Genomic DNA, 23,403 nt, shown 5'->3' with positions numbered 1-23,403 from the left:
AGAGAGAGGCTGGGGCTAACTAAGGCCATTTGATGGCATCCCCAGTTCTGGTTCCACATTTGCAACTAATCAAAGAGGCTGCCATTCCCCAGTGGTTTGCAGACCTGAACTAGTTACAGAATATCTGCACCTGCTCCAAAGATTCTGCAAGACATTTCAATTAAGCATCATCAGGACTGTTCCAGAAGCAGAGGATCTCCATGTGGGGTATAATGTCAGTGACACTTTGTGGATTGCAGTCACCCATTATTTCTCTTTTTTTAAAAAAGTACATAATAAATTTTACATGTGGGGCAGCTAGGTGGCACAGTAAATAGAGCACTGGCCCTGGAGTCAGGAGGACCTGAGTTCAAATTCAGCCTCAGATACTTAACACTTACTAGCAGTGTGACCTCGGGCAAGTCACTTAATCCCAATTGCCCTGCCTGCCCCCTCCAAAAAAAAAGTAAAAAAAAAATTCTATGTGTTACTTTAAAAACTGTCCTGCTTATCTCTGCTTCCTTCTGAACTTAACTTCTGTTTTCTTCTACAAGCTTAAAACATGTTACGAGCCTCACTTTTTTGGTATCACTATTACTATACCCTTCTCTCCTGACAATTCTTCCCTTTCCCCTACCCCACAACAAAACAGGGAGAGAAAGAAAACAAAACCCTTGTAGCAAAAAATACGGCCAGACAAAACAATTCCATGCAGTAGCCATATCAAAAAATGTGTGTATCTTTCTGCATTTTGTGTGTTTATCATCTCTGTCAGGATATAGGCAACATGCTTCAATGGAGGTCCTCTGGAGACAGGATAGGTCATTGCATTGATCAGAATTCTTAAATCTTTCCAAGTTATTTTTCTTTGCAGTGTTGTCCTTGTAAAAATTGTTCTCCTTGTCAGTTCATGTGGCCCAGTATTCTCTGAAATTGTCTCTCTTGTCATTTCTTTGGTGCAAATATATCCTATTACACTCATATACCATAATTTGTTCAGTCATCCCCCAACTGTATAAAAGGCAATCTAAGGCCCCTCTTAGATTCTAGTGCTTTGTTTTTCTTCCCCCTTCCCCCCACCCCTTTTAAATCCTCTCCATGATCAGGAAGTTTGTTTTACTTGTGAACGTTTCCTCCCAGATATTATCCTACATTTAAGCCCCGCCCCCTCCCTATCCATGTTTATTTCCTTATTAAGTCTGATTTATTTTTACACCAAATTTTGCAAGAGTTCAACCCTTCTTTGTTTTAGATAAGACGAAGATTCATCTCGGCCTTTTCTCCATGTTTGCTTACTCTCCTCATGCACCCCAATTATAAGATACATGTTCCACACCCTTCTTCCTCCTTTCTAGATGAGAATATTGCTTTTACTCTCCCTTTTATTTTGCTTCTTCAAACCCTTAGAACAGAACCAGTCTACCCCTCCAGGAATCATGATTTTCTTGTTCTAGTCCCTCAATACCCTTTGACAACATTAAGGTTCTGAAGGTGTTGATGTCTAGGGGTGCTGGGACCCTGAAATTCAAGGGCAAGTGATGCAGGTCCTGCCTCAAAGGAATTTAATTCAAGCTTTCTTTCAACCAAAGACATGGTTTATTAGAATACTAGTTGGGGTGGGCGAGATTTTTAGAATCCACATTATTGGCTAGATTTTAAAAATCTGAGCATTTGTGACTCTTGTATTGACAAGCAGGCCAGACTCTTGAGGAATATGAACAATTTAATGGGGGAAAGATGAACCTTATATACAGAAAGATTGTGGGAAAAATCTAGGAGTGGCCAAGTAGTCTGGGGTGACTGGGAGGTAACAGAGAAGGACTTAAAAGGGCCAGGTGCTCCAGGAGAATACCAGGGATGTGGGCCATGTGGGAAGTCCAGGGGCTTTTCCTTTTGGGGGTTCAGATCCCATTCCCATCAAAGGGACACAGACCTTTCTCTTTTTTTGTGAGTTCTACAGACCTCTATGCAAAGGATTTTTATGGAATGTGAATTGTTCAAAGATGTGGGGAAGGGAGGGAGGAAGGGAGGAGGAAGGGGCCTTTCAACCACAAAGGGAAGAGGCTGGCCCTCTACTTTTTCCACCTCTGGACACAGAAGCTTGTAGGCTATGAATAGAAATGGTGATTTCCAATCACCCTGGGAGGCTCCTCTGCTCTAGTGTTGGCTTTGCTGATTACAGCCCCCCCCCCCTTTTTTTATTATCCTCAGACATCTAGCTGACCTCTTATACAGAAATCAGAGATTATAGTTTCTTATTGCATTATTATTATTTGATCTTGTATGAATTTTAAGGTTTTGCTGGGTTAGTTATATTGGAGTTGGTTGATCTACCTCCTGTTCAGGGCACCATCTTGGCCAATGAACACCTAAGCAGTAATCCTCTCTACAACTGCTGTTGTTCAATTGTCTGACTCTTCATGGCCCCAGGGACCATGCTGTTCATGATGTTTTCTTGATAAGTATGCTGGAGTGATTTGCCATTTCCTTCTCCAGTGGTTTACGGCAAACAGAAATTAAATGATTTGCCCAGGGTCACACAGCTAGTAAGCTCAGAGGCTGGATTTGAACGCAGGTCTTCCTGACTCTAGGCCTGGCGCTCTGTCCACTGTGCCAACTCACTGCCCAGTAGGTGTTACATAAATGCTTATATTCTTCTTCCCCTTGTGAATTTGATTTTTCAAGATCAAAGTGTAAGACTTTATATTTATTGAATTTCATCTTATGAGATTCAATTCCATGCTCTGGCCTATAAACATCTTTTTAGATTCTGCCTTTGCCAACCAGTTTTTGTGTGGGTGGGGTGGGATGGGAGGGATGGATGTGCAGCATCAAGCTGGAGGAATGATAGGAAATGAGGCAGTGAGCTCCTCTCCACAAACTTCTCCAAATGGATCTAGAAAATGCACCTGATCAAATCCTGATGAGGAAATCCAGAAAAAATCATGTCTGGTCAGCCTTAGCATAGAGAATTCTATGGACACTGGGACAGGGCAGGGCAGGAGAACTCTTCACTTGGAGCATTCCAACACTCAGGGAAAGGCTGTGCATCAGGGCAAGAGGAGATCCTAGGCCTGTGTAAGTCAGCCCCTGACACACTCTAGGACATCGTGATGGAGACAGTGCAAAATGATGGTTTTTGTCCTCTAGTCCTGGTCACAGATCCAGGCTAGGGTGAGAAGGTGATCTCCCCAGGTCAGTAATATTCCTGGTTTCTGGGTGGGAAGACACTGAGAAGTGTTCAGAGAAAAGAGAAAGTTCAGAAGCTAGCAGTCACAGCTGCTTGTTGCTATTCGCCCTAGGATGACTAATGACATCACAGCTTGATTTCTTGACTTGGATTTAGGTGAGGCAGTCATTTTATTGTCTCTTCCAGAGTCATCAAAGTCCAGTGGCAAGACAAAAGTCAAGACAAGTGGCAATGGTTTGGGTTGTAGTGGATGACCTTGACATCTTTAATATCTGACCTCTAAGCCAGGGGTGGAATATCTGTGGCCTCAAGGTCACATGTAACCCTCTAGGTCCTTGGGTGTGGACTTTTGACTGAGTCCAAATTTTACAGAACAAATCCTTTTATTAAGGGGATTGTTCTGTGAAGTTTGAATTCAGTTAAAGGGCTGCACTTGAGGACCTAGAAGGCCATATGTGACCTTGAGGCTACAGGTTCCCCACCCCTGTCTAAGCACTCCATAGAACCTGCTTCAGCCACCAGTGGTATGGCTCAGACCTCAGGTACAAAGCAGAGTCTCATTTCCAACATCTAGCCCATTCTGCAGATTTGATAATCAGAGCAGGAATCCCAGGCCAAAGGGAAACCTATTCTGGTTCCCTGAGCCAATAGAGTTTTCCAGTTGACTAATGGTGTTGGAATCCAGTATTATTTTACTCTTGCTCAGACCCAAATCCAGGTCAGTTCACACCAGGACAGACAGCAACCAGACTTTGCCTTGGATAGGACCACTTTGGGAGCACTGAAAGCTTGCACATCTTTATCCTCTCTCTGAGATCCTAAGTCAAGCCTAAATACTCCAAGAAAGAGGGAACAAAACCAGCATAGACCTTTCCTCCAGAAGTGCCAGGGTCCCAGAGAGAGATTGGCCCTAACATCAAGTCCAAAGTCAGGAAGTACAGTGGAAGAATGGGTAAACAGACAAGCAAACAACCCCACCATCAGGAGCTCTTTTGATGACAGGGATGCTCAAAAGACAAATGGCAAAGAGAATGACTCCAAAAGCAAAGCCTCAGAGAAAAATACAGTTGAGAAACAAAATTAACTAGAATTTCTGGAAGAGGGGTGGCTGGTGGCACAGTGAATAGAGCACTGGCCCTGGAGTCAGGAGGACCTGAGTTCAAATGTGGCCTCAGACACTTGACACTTACTAGCTGTGTGACCTTGGGCAAGTCACTTAGCCCCAATTGCCTGGCCTTGCCACCTTAAAAAAAAAACAGCAAAAGAATTCCTGGAAGAGATGACACAAAAGTTAATATTGTTTTTATATGTAACCCCTATCCCAAAACCCATTGAGATGGAACTCTCTCCTTACTGGTGAAGATAAAAACCCTGCACTTTGTGAGTGGTAGAGCAGAGTTGGTGAGAAGCAAGAGCTTCAGTTCTCAGTCAATCCCCTTTTGTGAATTTTTAAAAGTCAGTGTTTTCTTTGAGACTTTGGGGAGTTTCCCACTTGGGTGAGATCAAGGATACTCCTCTGAGAGCAAGGTAACTCATCTTGACTAAGAGAGAATTACTCCCTGAAGTCTCTAGAGTAGCAAACTGGGAAAAGGGAAGTTATAGAGACTGCCCAGTCCTCTGACATCTTCCCAGAGTCTTTTCCTATGGCAGTCGGAAGTGGGATTGGCCTCTTCCATCTTCTCTCTCTCAAAGCTGGAACCTGACTCATCACTTCACTTGATTCTTGCTTAAAGAATCCCCACAAGTAGAATTAGCCAAGAACTGAAATGACAACTTCCCCCTCCCCCTCAGGGTCTTCATCTCCACCAATGAGAGAGTACCATACCAATGGGCTTTGGGATGAGGATTATGTATGAATAGAATGAGAGTATTTAAGGGGAAAAAATTGAAAAGAAATGAGAGCTATGGAAGAAAGAATTGGAAAGGGAATTAACAGCTTTGCATAAGAGATACAAAACCTTGTTCAAACATAAACTATCCAAAAAGAATGGACCATCTAGAAGCCAAAGACTGACTTCATGAGGTAACAAGAAATTCTAAACAAAGTCATAAGTCTGGGAAAAAAAAACTAGAAGAAAATGTAAGGCATCTCATAGTAAAAGCAACTGGCCTGGAAAACAGAATGAGGAGGAAAATTTTTTAAAGAATAATTAAATTATCTGAATGACATGACCAAAAAAGAGCCTAGATATTCAGTGTGTTAGCTATCCTTCCCAACTTTTTAATAAGTAGACTTGGGGGATTAGAAAAGCCCTTGTGTAGGAGATGGTACCTGAGTTGTACTTTTAAAGAAGTTAAGGCTTCTGAGAGGTGGAAGTGAAGAGAAAGTGCATTCCAGATTTGTGGACAGAGCAATAAGCCTGGAGTCAGGAAGACCTGAGTTCAAATACAGCCTTGGATATGTACTAGCTGTGTGACCCTGGGTGAGTCACCTAATTTCAGTTGTATGTGTTTCCTTTCCTCCCTCCCTCCTTCCCCCCCTTCCTTCCTTCTTTACATGTGGTACCACTTATACAAATTCAAGGAAATGGGGAATGGAATGTCATGTACTCAGAACAGCTAATAGATCACTTTAACTAGAACCAAAATTCCTTGAAAGGAAATAATATGAAATAAAACTACAAAGGTGGATATGGAAGACTTTAAATACCAGACTGAGGAGTTTTCATGTTATCTTAAAGGCAATAGGAAGTCACTGAATATTTTAGAATAGGTAGGTGACATTTGGCAAATATGTGAAGGATGATCTGAAGAGGGAGGAGGAACTGAGACAAAGGACCATTAGGAGGCTATTGTAATAGTCCAGGTGAGAGACTATGAGGGTCTGAACTAGGGTAGAAACTGCATGAAGGCTAGATAGAAGGGATGGAGGAAGGAGGTTTTGTAGAGGTAAGATCTAGGATCCACAAGACTTAGCAATTGATTATCTATGGGAATTAAGGGGAAAAGAAGGTGGTGAATTTTGGTGTCTGGAAGAATAGGGGTACTGTTAATAGAAATGAGAATGTTTGCAAGTTTGTTGTTTTTTGGTGGGGGGAGAAGTATAATATAAAGACTTCACTTTGGGACACGTTGAATTTGATATCCCTCTGAAACATCTAGGTTGCAATGTTCAGTAGGTAAGGTGGGGCTGACAGTTGAGGAGGAAGATTAGGGCTAGCTATGTTGATTTGGGAGTCATCTGCATGAACACATGGGAGCTGATGAGGTCACCTAGAGAGAGAGTGAAGAGAGAAAAAGGAAGAGGGTTTAGATCAGAGGCTTTGTAACACCTGCATGTAGAGAGCAGGATAATGATGATAACGATAAAAGACTATATAAATGCCAAGCATTACCATCCAGGAAAGGAGAGTGATAAGGGGCAATCAGACAGGCAGGAGGAAAACCAGGGTCACAGAAACCAAAGCAGAAAAATGTGTCTGGGAAGGGGGAATGGGGTTGATGCTATCAAAAGCTGCAGAAGTCAGGTGAAGAGAACACTAGGTGAAGCCATTGAACTGTTTCATTTTTGTCTTACTGTTCTCAGTACCCAATGCAATGCCTGGCACAGAGTTGGCATTTGATAAATGCTTTTTGATTGATGAATTGATTTAGCAGTTAAAAGAGTGATGGGAAATTCACTCTCTCCCAAAGGAATGCATTCTTCTTTTGGACAGCTCTAGTTGTAAGAAATTTTTCTTCATAGGGAACCAAAAACTGCCTCTGCAATTTCAACTCTTTGTTTCTTCTGGGCAACAATTTAATTAAATATTCATTCACTACCTACTATGTGCAAAGAATTGAAACTGAGGGTCACATAAAAAGCAATGGAGAGGCACTCAGTGGACACAAACATCCTGAAACACATTACAAAGGAGAAACAGTGTATAGGATGTCATCAAAGATTGAAAAGAAAAACGAGCTTGTCACGAGGTAACAATTAACTTATAAAACACTGGTAACTGTATTTCATTGGTAGCCTTAATATGTTAAGGGACTTGAGAAAGGCCTACAACTCATCAGAGGACACGGACATATCATGTGATGGGTAAATAAGAATGGGACGAAATCTGCATTATTGGGTGAAATACCTATATCATTGGGATCATAGTTCCATTGGAGTATACCCAAGGCACTAAATAGACCGTAGGGTTATTAAGAAAAAAACTCCCCAACTATTTTTGCCCTCAGTAAACTCCCAGATATACAATATATATTAATAAGTACAGTACAAGGAAAATTGAAGAGGGTGAGAGAACTAAAAATGGGGGGACCAAACATAACAAATGCGATCCCTTGTCTACCCCAGTGGTGTCAAATTCAACTAGAAACCAGGACCACTAAGCTATACATAAGGATCCCTGTGGGCCACACATTGAGTATTTTTCAATTACATTTTAATCTGGTTTGGGCAGCACTGGGAGATACTGTGGTCCACAAGTGGCCCCTGCACCATGTGTTTAACAGCTCTGCATAGATGACAGCTTTCAGGTATTTGAAGGAATCTGTTACGGTTCATTCTAATTCTTTTCTTATCCAAGTTGAATGTATTCGATTCCTTCAAGTGATCTTCCAGTGACATAGTATCTATTTCCCTCATGATCCTTGATGCCATCATCCAGTCTGTTGATTTCTCTCTTAAAATATGACTGCAGGGGCAGCTGAGTGGCACAGAGAGCAGAGCACTGGCCCTGGAGACAGGAGGACTTGACTTCAAATTTGGCTTTAGACATATATTCACTAGCTGTGTGAGCCCTGGGCCACTTAACCCTGATTGCCTCCAAAAGCAAAATGAAATATGACTATAAAATTGGCACACATATTTGCAACCTTATCAATCAGATTACAACACGGTTATTACCTCCATCATCCTAGACATTATTCTCTGGACATTCTGGACATTATGTTAACATATCCTTAGGTGACATTAGTTTTTTTTGGTTGCCACATTGGACTCTTGACCTGTGTTGAGTTTGCTGTCCTCTAAAACACCCAAGACTTTTTCACATAAAGTGTTGTCTGATGAAATTTAAGTCTTCTGATGTCTACCTGCACCTACCTACCTCCCTAAGAGTAGTTAGGTAGTATAATGGATAGTGTTGGTCTTGGAGTCAGAATGACCTGAGTTTAAATGTGGCTTCAGACTCTTATTAGCTATGTGACCCTGGGAAAATCACTTAACTTATCTATCTCAGTTTCCTAAGAGTAAAATGTGGATATAATTGTATGTCCTACGTGGGGTAGTTGTGAGAATCAAATGAGATATTTGTAAAGTTCTTAGCACAGTGCCTGGCACATAGTACATGCTTAATAAATATGCCTTTGCTTTGCTTTCTTCCTTTTCCTTCCTTCCTTTCCCTTCCCTTCTTTCCACTTCCAAACTTCCACCCACCCACCCATCCATCCATCCGTCCACTCATCTTTTCTTCTTTCCTTTTTAAGTGAGAATAGAGAGCAACTGTTTACCCTTCCTACTATAAGATGCTTTCCTAGGACTTAAGAGTATAATTTAGTCACTTCTCAGACTTCTCTCTTCTGTACTACAAAACAAATAAACAAAACAAAACAAAAAAGCCCAAACTAAAACAGTTTTTTTTGCCTTTTCTCCATAGACACAACTTTTCACAAGCCTTTAGTCACTTTCCAGCATCTCTTACATGCCTGCTTCTCAAAGTTGTGAAGCCTGACTTTTCTGTCTGATTGAAAATCGCCTTGGCTCATTTGAGGGCTCCCCAGGGCCCCTGAGCTCACCTAAGTTGTTTTCATTGGTTAAGGCTTGTAGAGTATTCTCTTGTGGTTTTTTCTTTTCTGGGGGATACCTGCCAAGGACAGATGAAGAACTCTATCCTACTATAGAATACACAGTCTAGAGTTCTCCATTTATCTAGTCATTAGGCTAATCCTGAGTAATTGGCACAAAACTAACAAGCCCACTGAAAGGGGGGGAAGTAGGAGTTGGCATCTTGAATTTAAAAAGCCGGTGGTAGGCAGTGGGCCTGAAATTTCAACTTCACCACTGCCTTGTTGCCAGGGGGTGGGGCTTAACATCCAAGAAACTCTTCCCTGCCTTTTAGGATGACAGAATCCTTATGTGGTTTCACAGAGGGGTAGTATATGTGGCACCAAGTTTGTGGCTTCTCTTTTCCTCCTCTGAGCTCCTCCAATTTCTCTGTGTCACTCTACCTGTAGTAATGCTACATAGAATGGGGCAGCCTTCCAGCCACCCACCTGCCCACTGTTCCAGTATCTCTAATACTTCAAAGCCCCAGTGGCTTTAAGAGTATCAGAAGTAGAGTTAGCCAAGATTAGGACACAAGGAAAATTGTGTGGGGGTATGTTTCTCATCTACTGAGCAGTACCCCAGCTTCTCTATTCACTCCTATCCCCTGTGACCTTTGTTCCATACCTCCTCTGCTTGCTTCAGTTAACTTAGGCCCACCAGAAACACTGACATGCATGAGACACAGAGAACTGGAACAGAAGGGAGGAGTTTCTGTTGGTACTACGAGATTCTGAGTCCCCACGGGGCAGATCTGATCCAAGAGACAAGAAGCAAGTAAACCATGGGTGCTCTGACTACTTCTTTGTCGTCGGTGGGTTTCCTAGGGAAAGTAATCCTCTCACTCTAACCAACCTTTACCATCCTTTAACTTTTTGGACAGCTATACCACACTGTTGATTCATGTTGATGTTCTACTAAGATCATGGATTGCTCTCTGACCTCAAAGTCCTTTCTTCTTGCTGTCATTCATTTACTTTTTCTCAACAAGCATTTACTGGATGCCTATTATTAACTTTTTTTTTTTTTTAAGCAATCGGGGTTAAGTAACTTGCTCAAGGTTACACGGCCAGTTATTTCTGGGTGTGGTGCTGAGTGTCCGAGCCCGGGATTCGATCTCCAGGTCGTCCCAACACTGGAGCCGGTGCTCTTACTCGCTGAGCCACCTGGCCGCCCCTATTATTAACTTTTTACTGTGGATATGCCAAAGAAGTAGACAATGAGATTCCTTTCCTCTCCTTGAAAACCCCTTCTTCTTTCTCTCCCCTTTAGGTTCCTTTTTAATCTGTGCCCTCCCTTCCTCTTGAGGACTCACTGCTTCCCACAATGATTGAAGACCAGAAAAGGAACTACTCTGTTCTTAATCTTTATCCCCAGAGCATTCGATAGTTTCTTCCTTGGGTTCATTTTCTAGGGCAGATTGTTGAACCCCAAGGGCTGGTATGGCATCCCAGCATGCAATTCACTAGTAAAACTGGGCAAAAACCAGACAGTGCCAATTAACAAGAACTAGGATCCCTCACTGCCCAGGCCTGTTTTGAAACTTTGGTAATTAATACCTTTTCCATCCTTTGGGCTCCTGGAATGAAGAGTTCTGGTTGCCTCAGGCTATTGCCAGATAATACTTTATAACCCCTCCCCAAAGGGTTTTTCTGTCCAATGTACTGATGCAAAGACTGAGATCTAGGAGTTAGCAATGATGTGGGGAACAGAACTCAAGATTTTGGATTCCCAGTCTTCCAGAGTAATAAGGGCTAATAATCTGTATCCACCATCCTTCAATCAGCTGCCCAATCTATTGGTCCCTGCCAGAAGGGATTGACCAGGTGAAATGCCCATCTAGCTGTACCCTTTCCCCAAATCTTCCCTCTGATTTGGAGAGTAAAAAGGGAGTAGAAGCTAGGTAAGGGGGCTCTACTTTCACTACCTCTTCTCCCCCAATTTCATGCAACCTTCTTGGGGTGGGTAATTGGACATTTTAAATTCTTACTGCAGTATTATCTAGGCCCTCAACAAATAGTTGCTGAATGAAAGAATTTGGCCAGTGATCTTTAGGAACTTACATTTTCCATAAGAAGCCTTTCCTGAGCCCTCTCAATGCAACTGTCTTCCTTTTGTGGATTATCTCCAATCTATCCTGAGTAAGGGCAGCTAGGTGGAGCAGTGGATAGAATGATGGCCTAGAGAAAGGAGGATCTGAGTTCAAATGCAGACTCAGACACTTACTAGCTATGTGACCCTGGGAAAATCACTAAACACTGCCTCAGTTCCCTCATTTGTAAAATGAGAAGAAAATGGCAAACCACTCTAGTATCTTTGCCAAGTGAACCCCAAACTGGGTCATGAAGAGTTGCTGGATACAATTGAAATAATTCAACAGTAACAAAATCCTGTATATAACTTTTTTGTGCCTAGTTATTTGCATGTAGTCTCCCCCATTAGCCTATAAGCTTTTTGAGGACAGGGGCTGGTTTTTTGGCCTTTATTTGTATCCCCAACTCTTAGCACAGTGTCTGGCACACTGTAGGTGATCCATAAGTGTTTATTGACTATTGATTTTGTTCCTGTCTTCTCCTTAGGTATTGCCTACCCTTAGTTTAAAGGTGGAAAACCTTTTATTCAGATGTATAGTATATGTTGGGCAGAAGCAAGCAGAGCCACAAGGAGGAAAAAGGGCACAATCTCTGCTCTCAAGGAATTTACAACCTTGAAGGAATAAGAGAAATGTTTATGAATAGCAATACAAGTTGGAATGGCTTGGTGCCTAAGGAGGGCCAAAAAACTGGGGTTAGAATTAGTGAGGGAGGGGGCGGCCAGGTAGCACAGTGAGTAAGAGCACCGGCTCCAGTGTTGAGAAGACCTGGAGATCGAATCCCGGGCTCAGACACTTAGCACCCACCCAGAAACACCTGGCCGTGTAACCTTGAGCAAGTTACTTAACCCCAATTGCTTAGGGGCGGCCAGGTGGCTCAGTGAGTAAGAGCACCAGCTCCAGGATCTGGATGACCTGGATCAAATCTGGGCTCAGATACTCAGCACCACACCCAGAAATAACTGGCCATGTAACCTTGAGCAAGTTACTTAACCCCGATTGCTTACCCAAAAAAAAAAAAAAAGAAATTAGTGAGGGAGAAATTGCCTCTAGCTTGGGAGGTCCAGGAAGGCCTCCTGAAAGAATTGTTAACTGAACTTTACAGGAAGGGAAGGATTTCAACAGCAGGAAATATAGGGGGGTGCCTTCCAGACTTGAGTGGACATAGTGGTGGTGATCTAAACAAAGATATAAAGGATATAAAGGAGAGGCCAGGCAGGATGAGGCTGAGAAAGCGGGAAGTCTTGGAATGCAGAATTTGTAAAGGGGAGTAAGGGGAAATAAAAAGTAGTGAGGTAAGCTGGAAACAAAACATCAATTAATTGCCTACCATGTTCTAGGCTCTGTGCTAAAAGCGGGGGATACAAAGAAAGGCAAAAAAAGGGATTTTGGGGGGCATTTAATGCCAGAGTAGAGAAGGTTCCCCACTGCATCCAGGGGTACCTCCAATCATCCTGATCTATATCTTGCCACAGTCCCAGATGGCTCCAGGGGAAAAAGTGAGGCTGGTGAGTTTGCACAGCCCTCTCTCACTTAAATCCAATTTACTTGCATGTCATGGCATCACCTCCCTCTTAGATAATGAAGGACAAGCAACAACATCATCATTATCAACAAGGAGTTTGTATTTTTTCTGTAGGTAATGGGGAACCACTGAAAGTTTTTTGAACGAGAGGGTGATATAGTCACGATTCATATGGATTACTTTGAGAGTGATGGATAGATTCAGAGTATAGAGTCTGCAGACAGGGAAAAGGGGAGAGGGAGGGGAGAGATAATTAGGAGAGAGCTGAGGGGAGGGATAATTAGGACCTGAGCAAGGATGGTGGTAATGAGAGTGGAGCAGAGGAAATAGATGTGAGAAATGCTGTGGAGGTGGAATTAACACTCCATTAGATATGGGGGATGCAGGAGATGGCACTCAAAGAAGGCTCCAAGGTTTTAAGGCTGGGTGACTAGAAGATGATGCTGGTCAACAATAGAAATAGGAAAGGCCGTATCAGAGGATGGGGTGGGATGAAGATGAGAGCTCAACTTTGAACATACTGGGTTTGAAGAACCGGGAGGATGCCTAGGTTTGGAGGTCCAATAGGTTTTTGCAATTTTGCAACTAGAACTCAAATGAGACTATAAATAAAAATTTAAAAATAGTCTTCATAGAGATGAATGGAGCTATAGGAACAGAAGAGATTGCCAAGAGAAGAACTGTGTTTCCCCTATAAAACACATAACATAATATAATATAACATAACGTAACATAACGTAACATAATGTAACATAACATAACGTAACGTAATGTAATGTAATGTAACGTAACGTAGTGTAGTGTAGCATAGCATAGCATAATATAGCATAACATAACATCACATCATGGCATGACATAGCATAATATAATGTAATGTAATGCAATGTAATACAATACAATATAATGCAAGGTAAATAATGCTATTAGTGTAGTAATGTATACTATATATTAATATATAGTAATATAACATACTATACAGTAAATAATACTAATAATATTACACGTATACATACACATGGAAAAAGAGAGAGAGATATCATGGAGGTTAAGAGCAGGAGTCTTGGGGATTCCTGAATTTAGAGGTCCAGAAGAAGAAAAGAACCAAAAAAAATTTGAGGAAACAGAGAAAAAGGAGCAAACAAAGAGAACAAAGTCATGGAACCCAAGGAAGGATAGAGGATCAAGAAGGAGAAAGTAACAATGTCATATGCTTTAGAACATACAAAGACTAAGAATCAATATGGAAAAAAAGCCACTGGATTTAGCTATTAAGAGGTAGCTGGAGACTTTAGAAAGAGAGGTTTCAGTAGTGTAATATGTGAGGGAATATAATGTTTAAAGAGCATGGAAATGAACTGAAGCCAGATTGTGAAGGGCTTTAAATTCAGACCAGTGCTTTAGGAATATCAATTGGGTAACTATTTGGAGAATAGATTGCATAGGGAAAGCCTGTAGGCAGGGAAGTCAATGAGGAGAGAGAATGAAGACTTGGGCTAGGCTGGTTGTGGTTTGAGTAGAGATAAGGGGATGGATGTGAGAGATGGTAAGGAGGAGAAATGAACAATATTTGGCAACTTAATGGATATTGTCAGGTAAGGGAGGGTGAAGGGGTGAAGAATTGGAAATGACTCCTAGATTGTAAAGGTACAAGACTAGCAGTAGGTTTAGGAGGGAAGATGACAACTACAACAACATGATGATGACATTTATATAGTGCTTTAAGGTGATCAAAGCACTTTACACACATTATCTCTTTTAATCCTTACAAAAACTTTATAAAGTAGGTGATATTTTTATCCCCATTTTACAAATGAGACTGAAAGAGGTTAAGTGACTGCTGGGATTCCAGTTCAGGTTTTCCAGATTCCTTGAAAAGCATTCTATTGACTAATACCAAGTTGTCTCCCATAATTAGGTTAGTTTTAGACATTGAATTTGAGGTATCTTTGGGACATCGAGGTGGTGGCATCCAGCAGGCATTTGGAGTTGGAGAACTGGAACTCAGGAGAGAAATAAATGCTGGATATATAGATTTGGGAGTCATTTGCAAAGATGATAGTTGAATCTGTATGGGACATGATGAGATCACCTAGAGAGAGAAGAGAGAGAGAAAAGAGGAGGACCCAGGAGATAACATCGGGATACAGGGTGATGAATCTTCAAAGGCAACCTAGAAGGACTGATCCACTAGCTATGAAGAGAATTACAGCAGAGCAGTGTCATGAAAACTCAGGCAGGAGAGAATATCCGAAAGAAGTGGGATGATCAACAGTGTCAAACCTTGTAAACAGCTCAAGAGAAAAGGACTCGAGAGATATCCGTGGCCTTGAGAGAGCAGTCTCAGCTGAGTGGTAGGGACAGAAGCCAGTTTGTAAAGGGTTGAGAAGTAAGTGGGAGGTAAGGAAGTGAAAGGAAAAGGTATGGACAGTTTTCCCAGGAGTTTGGCCATGAAAGATGCTGGGGGACAGGGAGGAGGGAGGGATCAAGCATTTATTAAGCATCTACTATGTGCCAGGCATTGTGCCAAGTGCTTCAGAAATATGATATCATTTGATCCTCACAATAGCCCGGCAGGGTAGGTACTATTATTTCCCCATTTTACAGTTGAGGAAACTGAGGTAGAGCTTAAGTGACTTGCTTAGGGTCACATAGCTGGTAAGCATCTGATTTGAATTCAAGTCTTACTGACTTGTGGCCCATCACTATGTCTACTGTGCCACCTACCTGGCTGGGATGTTAGATCATAGGAGAGATGTTGGGTCATAGCTTGAGAGATTGGTAAAGCCAAGTGAAACTTTGTAAGGATCGAGAAGATCTGGCTATGTTTCAAGGTAACAGGGAGGGGGCTAATGGACAAGTAAGGGTGCAAATTGGGGAAAGAGAAGGAATTATCAAAGGAGTAAGCTGTCCAAGGAGAACATAGCAAAGACTCAAAGTGACAGTAATGAACCAGGAGCATTCGGACAGCACCTCCTGGCCCCAGAAGAGATCAGGAAAGAAGGCAGTGGAACTATGACCCTTCTCTACCTTAATTAAGGTGGATGACTTTCTCCCATAGAAGAATCCTGATGTGCTCTCCCTATCCATAGATATGTGTTTATGATCCTGATTACTCAAGGTTTGGACCAAAGAGAATCCTAGCACTTTTTTGTACTTCTCTCATCCCCAAGAGGGGCAGAAAAACCACCCACTAGGGTATTTTAATGATAAAAGTAACTTTAGAAATGCAAACCTGCTGCCTCAGGTCCAGTTTTCTAGTTTTCATATCAATTTTAGAATGTAAGCTAATTGACTAGGCACATAGGAAAGATTGAGTAGATGAATAATGTCTATTGACAAAATCCCAAATCATTTGGAGTGACAGTCAAAAGAACTTGTCCATATGTACACACACACATCCATCCATCCATCCATCCATCCATCCATCCATCCATCCATCCATCCATCCATCCATCCAACCATCTAGTTATCCCTTCCACATCATGACTTTCCCCATCATGGTTCTGATGGCATAAGAAATTAAATGGGAATTTTTTTGGGGGGGCGGGGAAGGCAAGGCAGTTGTCCAAAGTCACACAGCTAGTAAGTGTGTCAAGTGTCTGAGGCAGGATTTGAATTCAGGTCCTCCTGACTCCAAGGCTGGTGCTCTATTCACTGTGCCATCTAGCTGCCCCATAAATGGGAATTTTGGGGGCATTTTGCAGAAGCTGCAGGTGACATGCAAAGGCCGGCAGACACAGAAAAAGTTTAGAAACTCAGAAATGCATAAAATACATGTATAGTATTGTATAATGTCAACATATTTTATTTTTTAATACCATAATAATTCAGACTTCTCTGGTACAAAGGGAAGACCAAAAATTTTTACATGGATTTTCCAGATTGAGGGGATACTACATCCTTAACCCCCCCTGCAATGTGGAGGGGATCATCTTTCTATACTATCTGTCCCAGATATATGTATACATACATATATCTGGGACAGATAGTATAGAAGGATGATGGGTTTGACCCAGGCTCAAATAGGAGGAGGAGAGCAGGCTGGATTATCTTTGGGAATTGTAAGTGACTCCAAATTTTTTATGAAGGCAAAGGGCCATGTTTTTTAGTGTCAAGATTCTACCAATGCTGCAATATGGTAATGAGACAGGGAATACAACAGTCTCTGAAGATTTAAAAATGAACATCACATAGAGGCCAAGAGAGACATATATGGCGAGTGTTAGCAAGGGGCAATATAACAAGTGAAGACCTCTGAAGATGAGCATGAGTAAAAGATGCTATGTAGAAATTGTATGATAGCAAGAGAAGATGGGCTGGCCACATGGTGGGGCTAAGGAATGCCCAGTGAACAGCTAAAGAGTTCCATTGTGCCTTTATGATGTCAGGAGAAACATAGAAAGATCTCCTATACTTGGGGCAAACTTATGGGAGAACATAGACAAGAGTTTCATAAGAAGGGCAGGCATGTATGCATTGTGATCTGTATCATTGAAATGAACTTCCAACTTGATGAAACCATTGGGCCATTTGAGTAGGTTTTTGGAGATCCAGGGATAGTGTTGCTTTTGTCTTTGTATCCCCATCACTTAGAAGTATCTGGGACATATAGTAAGCTCTTAATGAATGATTTTGTGATTGATCTGAAGTAATTTGGGATAGCAAGAGTCTTCTGCTAGCATAGAAGGTCTAGCCAAATCTTTGCCCTGTCCCTAAGGCATTCTGTTTTCTGACTACTCACTTGATTGTTATCTACCAGTCTGCTCAACAATCTATTTAGCTTGGTTAAGTATGTGCAAAATGCCAAATCCATGGATGGGCTGCACATGAACCAATATCATCACCATCACCACCACTATCACAGCAGCAGTGTTCTATTGGAAAGAACAATAGACAATGGGTTCAAATCCTGACTCTATTACTTCCTGTGTGATCTTAGGCAAGTCTTTAACCTCTTTGGGCCTCAATTTTGGCTTCCAGAAAATTTGGATGAGTTGAACTAAATGATTTCTAATGTCTATCCCAATTCTAAATCTATAATTGCTATTTTGCTAATTATCAAAAGTGGACAACTGAGTTGGAATTTGGAAAGTTCTTTGAGATCTCAAGTTGAAGACTCAAATTCAGAAACCATTTCTGAAGGCTGCAGGCTCATACTGAGCCATTAGTTTTCTGTATTTTCTGTTTCTCTCTTGCCCAACTGCATCTGGTTCCTTCCTTAGTAGTCCCACCCCATCCTCCACATCTGGATTCAACTAAGAAACAACAGACTTACTGTAAGTGGTCTCCGCCTCCCTTTGCCCTCTGCTCTATGGTTCAGAGCTTTAACTTGAAGGGATGGGGATGAGAGGGAGGCAGCAAACATCTAGTTCTCTCTACCCTAACTTATGAGGACCAAGGAAGAGAGATATTATCAAAAGGAAGTGTTTCAAGGTGCTATCGTCCTCTAAAAAGATTCAAGCTGCAGTCCTGGCAATTTACTCAAGATCTGTCCTGGACAAAGTCCTACTTTTCTTTTCTGACATGGGCAAGAGGGAGTGGTCCCAATACAGAGAAGAAATGTCAGTTCCCTGGGGTACCTCAGCCATCACAGTCATGCTTCCACTGAAAACCAAAATTAAAGTCTAATTCAATGGATTCTAGGCTGAAGGAGGAAAGGATATAAATTGAAATAACAGCTCTCACAGTGGAAAGCAGCTGTAATTCTCTTTAAAGCAACAGACGCCTGACTCCAGCATTGTGCTATAAATTCAGGGAAAAGAGGTATTCATCTAGGGACAATGGCAGGAGCAGATCAAAAACTCTGTAAATAGGAGGAATGCAATATATGGGAATAATGACCCACTCGTAGCTCAAGCAATCTATATTTTTTAATAATGACTTTCTATGAATCAACCTCTAGGCTAGATGCTGCAGATACAACTACAAAAGAGAAAACAGTCTCTGCCCTCAAGGGATTTATAGTCTAGTGATGGGAGACAGCACGCACATGTGCAGATAGAGACAAAATAGACAAAAGATAGTTTAGGGACTATGGGGAATTATTGAATATGATAGACTGATTGATATCTAGAGAAAAGACAAGGGGCAAACAAGTTGCAAGAGACTCAAAAATGATTTGGGGCCATTTGCTGGAGCCTGGAAAAACATTCTTCCTGTTCTGTTTGCATTTTTTTTTTCTGAGAGTGCTAAAGGTATGAAACAAGTGCAGAAGCATGAAAGTTCTCTTTAATGTCTAATGTATGCTCCTGCCTGAAGAGGGAGCACTCACTATAAACTGACCTTCAAGTCATATTTCCCTGGTGTCTAGGTCCTGTAGCAGGACTGTGTTCTTCTCTGGCTCGATCTCAACTATTATTTTACACGACCCTATCCAGGACCCCCAATCTCTCTCCTCAAAGGGTACCTAGCTTGTGGTCAACACCACCATCACTGCCCTTTCTTTTGGGCACTAGTTTGACTTTTCCCTTTCTAGCTTTAGTGGTGGTGTGTTCAGCAATCCTGCTCTGGAGAAATGTCCTGAGGTGAATGCCTGGTGGATGAATTAACAAGCAGCTGGAGGTAGTTGCCGTATTTACTTCTAAAACCCTGACTTGGAGCCGGGTCTGTCCTTCCCTGGATTGCTTCTGTGGCCTGAGGCTTCAGTGTCCTGAAAAACCTACATATGAGTCCAAGACATAGTTTCTTGTTTCCCTTCTCTCTATCCTGTCCCTAATTATGTTAGTGGGTGTGGGTTGTTTTGAAAATCGTATAAGAAACTCCATTATGGAAAATGTAGAGGTAAGGGACAGGGAGAGAACAGAAGACCAAACATGGTCTGAGCTGTGGACCCCAGGTAGATTTGTTTGAAAGGAAGAGACAATAAACCAACTTTTTAATTCTCTGGAGGAGATGTTCCAAATCCTGTTTGAGGGGAGGAAATAGACTTTCTCTCTCAAAAAGGAGATTTGGACTATTTTTTTTCTTTTTTTGGGGAGGGCAATTGGGGTTAAGTGACTTGCCCAAGGTCACAAGGCTAGCAAGTGTGTCAAGTATCTGAGGCCGAATTTGAAAGCAGGTCCTCCTGACTCCAGGGCCAGTGCTCTATTCACTGTGCCACCTAGCCACCACCAAGGTGGACTCTTCTGATAATAAAGATTTTAACAGTTTTAACTACTTTTTACAGTAGTTAAAGTAGTTACTTTTTAAAACATTTTAACTACTTTTTACAGTAGTCTCTTTAACAGAAGTCTCAGTATTTTGTTTGTATTGTTTTATGAAATTTTCAAAAATTCTGAACTTAAACACCAAAAGAAGTATTTCCATACACATAGAACACAAAAACAGGATTCTCTATGAAACCACGAATCTCCATTTCATACTGTTTGCTTTTAAAAAAAAACAAGTATATAATAAATTCTTAACATTACTTTCAAGACTATCTTGCTTGACTGTGAATTTTCTTTTGTTCTCTTCTGTAAATTAAAAAATGTTGCAATGGCTCTCTTTTTTTGGAGGATAACCATTGCTGATTTCCTTCCCTCCTTTTGGGATCACTTTGCTAACCCCCATTCCTCAAATAAAAATAGAGACAATGCAGGCAGCAACTAGTTCCCCAGCTTTTGACTCTTTCTCACTGGCTTTCTTTCTCCAACTCTTAACACCTTCCCCCTCTGTAACTGTGACACACAGGCCATGTCCCTCGCCAAGGACTGCCTGGTTGGCGCTGCTATCTCTAAGACTGTGATGGCTCCCATTTCTCTTTCTTAAACTACTGGTGCAGGTGCAGAATCCAAGTAAACAAATTGCTGCAGATTAGCAGTACAAAGGCATAATGGATTGTATAGGCCGAATTCCAAAGGAACAAGGGATGTTTTCCTTCTGGCCGGTAACTTAGTAAGTGTCATAAGCTATTTCCCCAGCCAGGTCCTTAACTTTGCCTTTAAGGCTAAGCATAAGCAGGTGTTTGGGGGAGGAGTGGACAAGCACACACAATTTGGAGGTATTTTTCTGACAATTTAGCCTCTGGTGGTGCAGCTGGGACCCTTCTCTCTGCTTTGTCTACCCCTTGGATTTTGTGAGAACGTGCTTGGCAGCAGATGTTGGGAAATCCAGCACTGAAGAGAGAATTCAAAGGCTTGGGAGGCTGCCTTGTGAAAATCATCAAGTCTGGTGGCATTTGTGGCTTGTATCAAGGTTTCAATGTCTTATTATAGGGTATCACTATCCATAGAGCAGCTTACTTTGGAATCTATGATACAGCAAAAGGTATGCTCCCAGATCCAAAGATCACTCTTATTGTGAGAAGATGGATGATTGCTCAAACTGACTGCTGTAGCAGGTGTGGTCTCCTACCCCTCTGATACAGTAAGGTGGTGAATGATGGTACAATATGGGTGCAAAGGAGCTCATATTACATACATTGGGAAAATTGGCTGCTGGAGGAAGATTGCTGAAGATGAGGGTGGTAAAACTTTCGTCAAGGGTGTCTGGTCCAACATTCTTAGAGGCACGGGTGGAGCTTTCATGCTTGTCTTGTATGATGAATTGAAGAAAATAATCTAAGTATATCCTAACTAAAAAAGGAACCAGTGAATATAGATCATGTAGCATACTTAACCATCTAACTTATCACAATATGAGTGTTTGAATCTGGAAGTGTACCTTGGATGATTGATCTTCAAGAAATTCCTGTTGCCTTTTTATCCAGGTCAGATCATGTTTATAGAGGAGCCAGGAAAAGCTCTTAGAAAAAGAGACTCATTTATTGTGAGTCATACAGTGGAACTGATGATGATTCAGTATTCTATTGGTTTTTTGGAAAATAACAGTTACTGTGGGTCCAAGGAGGCAGATGAACTTACTATCTAGTTTAAATGCTCTTTTATAGGACCAGAAGTTTGTGTTTAAGTATTTTTTAAAAATCATGATCTCCCATTTGTATTTAAGTGCTATACATACTATTTTGCACAAAACCCCAAAGAAACAAACAAAAAAAAATCTTATAGTAAAAAAGAAGTCTAGTAAAACTAATCCACAAGTAGCCATGTCCAGAAATATGTATATCATTCTGCACCTTGTGTCCTTGACTTCTCTGTGAGGAGATGTGGGGAACCACTGCATTGGTTAGAGTTCTAAAGACTTTCAAAGCTGTTTTCTTTACAATGCTGCTCTCTTTGTAAAAATTGTTCTCCTGGTTCTGTTCCCTTCACTGTGTCAGTTCATGGTACCCAAGATTCTCCAACAATGCGTCTTTTTTTCATTTCTTTGGTGCCATGATATTCTATGCCATTCATAAACTGCAATTCATTCAGCCATTTCCTAATTGTCTAAGAGGCAGTCCAAGATGCTACCTTAGATTCTGTTTCTTTACTTTTCTTCTCTTCCTACCTCAGTTCTATTAATCATCGCTTCAGGATCAGGAAGTTTGTTTTGCTTGTGAATATTTCCTCCAAGGTATTATCCTACCTCTTAACAACCCTGATCCTATTTCCACTTGTTTCCCATTTGAATTTGATGTATTTCTACAAATAGTTTTTTGAAAATTTTAATAATCACACAATTTTAGCACATACACATAGACAACACACACGTGTATGTTCAAACCTTTGTCCATTTGAGTAATCTCTAATGAGTGAGGTCTCCTGATCCTTCCACTAATCCCTCAATATTTGTATGCTTCCCTCCTCATACATCTCATTTATAAGAAATAAATTCCATCCCCTTTTCCCTCTTTTCTATACCAGTGTATTCTTCCTTTTACCCTCCCTTCTCTTTTCCCCTTCAAACTCTCAGAACAAAACCAATCCATTCTCAGGTCCCTTGTTTTTCTTATTTCACTTTCTTAATACCCTTTGAAGACATTAAATTTCTGAAATGACATTTGTTTCTTCTATTAGAACCTCATCATTCACTGTATCATTATATAGTTGATGATACCTTCAAGTGATCAAATGAATTTATCTTTCTTGGTTTCTCTGGACTCTTGCATTTCAAGATGCCTACTCAGCTTTGATCTTTTCATCAGAAATGCATGAAAATCCACTGTTCTGTTAAAGATCCATCCTCCCCTAAACCTCCATAAAATTATACCCAGTGTTGCCAAGTAAATTATTCTTGGTTTTAGTTCTGTATCTTTCGTCTTTTGGAATATTGTATTCCAAGATCACCTCTGGTTTTTAGTAGCAGCTGCCAGGTTTTCTGTGATGCTGATTATAGTTCTTTATAACTCTTATCTGCTGTTCTGAGAAGATATAGCACACACTGCTATACCTTGGTAAAACCAGGTTTAGGGTATCTGACATGTCTCAAACACACCAGTAAGTTAGGTGTCATCTATCCCAAGCATGTGAAAACTTCTGATGGAACTGGAGGAATATAATAATTTGTTCCAACAACCATGAAGGTGGCTGAATTAGGTACTGTGGAGACTTAGGGCTTGGTCAGATATTGAAGACATTAAGGTCATCCAGTATATCCCAGGCCATTCCCAGCCATCTTGACTTTTGTCTTGTCAGTGGATTTTGATGACTCTGGAAGAGAGTGAGGTTGATGACTTTGAGCAACTCTGTCTCACTTAAATCCAAGTCCCGATATCACTTCTGATAGTCCTCCAAAAACAAGGGACCACCACCACCACCACCACCACCAAGTTCCTCATTATTTAAACAGCTTCCCCGCCCCCCCTCCCCCCATGCTTGCATAAATTTTTTTCTTTCCTGTGGGAGTTCTGGATTTTGGTTATCACATCAATGGGACTTATTCTTTTGGGATTCCTTTCAGAAGCTGATCAGGAGTTCTTTTCATTTTTACTTTTTTCCTCTGGTTTCAGTAGGTATGGCCCATTTTCCTTTATGATTTCTTGAAAAATATTGTACAGG

General features: G+C 41.3%; 1 pseudogene; it reads left to right on the top strand.

Annotated features, from left to right (window-relative positions):
* Nucleotides 1-23,044, top strand: part of LOC138147630 (ADP/ATP translocase 3-like) — a 31,997-nt pseudogene extending 8,953 nt beyond the window's left edge.
* The last annotated feature ends 359 nt before the right edge of the window (nt 23,045-23,403 follow it).

The sequence above is a fragment of the Petaurus breviceps genome, unplaced genomic scaffold (genome assembly GCF_028583685.1).
Source record: "Petaurus breviceps papuanus isolate PSGF00001 unplaced genomic scaffold, PetGlider_PUasm1.0 90804, whole genome shotgun sequence".
NCBI lineage: Eukaryota > Metazoa > Chordata > Mammalia > Diprotodontia > Petauridae > Petaurus > Petaurus breviceps.
This window is presented reverse-complemented; position numbering and strand designations above follow the sequence as displayed.